This window comes from Notothenia coriiceps, unplaced genomic scaffold, assembly GCF_000735185.1.
Source record: "Notothenia coriiceps isolate Sejong01 unplaced genomic scaffold, NC01 NC01_scaffold00003960, whole genome shotgun sequence".
Taxonomy (NCBI): domain Eukaryota; kingdom Metazoa; phylum Chordata; class Actinopteri; order Perciformes; family Nototheniidae; genus Notothenia; species Notothenia coriiceps.
In genome coordinates, this window is record NW_011336661.1 from 17,351 (window position 1) to 18,291 (window position 941).

The window sequence follows — 941 nt, forward strand, 5'->3', positions numbered from 1 at the left end:
AGACATTAAACCCTGAGGAGACAATTCTAGTTTCTCCAAACAAAGAGTTACTTATTTCAGAGACACTGACACGATTGTTGCAGGAGTTCAGTGGAGGTTCTTTCTGTTTTCTTAATCTCCTCTGAAGATGTGAACGCTCTTGACCTCGTGGCCTGTTCTGTTTATGTTGAGGGAACTCTATGTTCTAATAAATATGGACAAAAGAGTTTTGGCCTCTGCATAGTTGTATCATGGGAAGATCAGCTGAAGACACAGAGCATAACGTTTATTAATAATCTTTCTTATAAAGCAGCGTTTCCCACAACTTTCTGACCCCGACAGAGGACGACAGAAATACTTTGTTTTGAGTAGTCGGCGAAGAAAAACAAATTATTTATCAAAGAGATTTGCTCGTCATGGTGGGGAAACGAACATGATCATGATGCTCTGATGTGTTAAAAGGATAACGACCGAAACACCAGAAGGGTCAAAAGTGTAATTAATAATTACTGTTCATTTTAAGAAATGCTGCAGCAGATTTGAGGTTATTTAAACCGATTTGATTTGACAAATTAGATTTAAGTTTTAATTTAGTGCAAAGATAAAGATGCATTTCTTGCCATTTAATTTGTTTTTTATATTAGTAAAGATTCAACGCCCCCATTATTAGCAAACCAATAACAAAGGTGAATGAAATGCGAGTGCAAACTGCAAATATTGTTTTGTCCATCCTCCAGAACACTTTACTTATTATTAGGATAGCTTAAAGTGAGTTCTGCAATGATTAATTAGTTCCTTGATTTGAAGTGTGTTCAATACCATAACTATTAACACATTTTGAGATAAGGAAATAATACAACATCATAGCACTATTTCAGAGTACAAGCTCCATCACCTTATTCAAAATGTAGGAGAATGACTTGACTCACACATTAATAGCCAGAGAATGGAGAGCTTCCTGG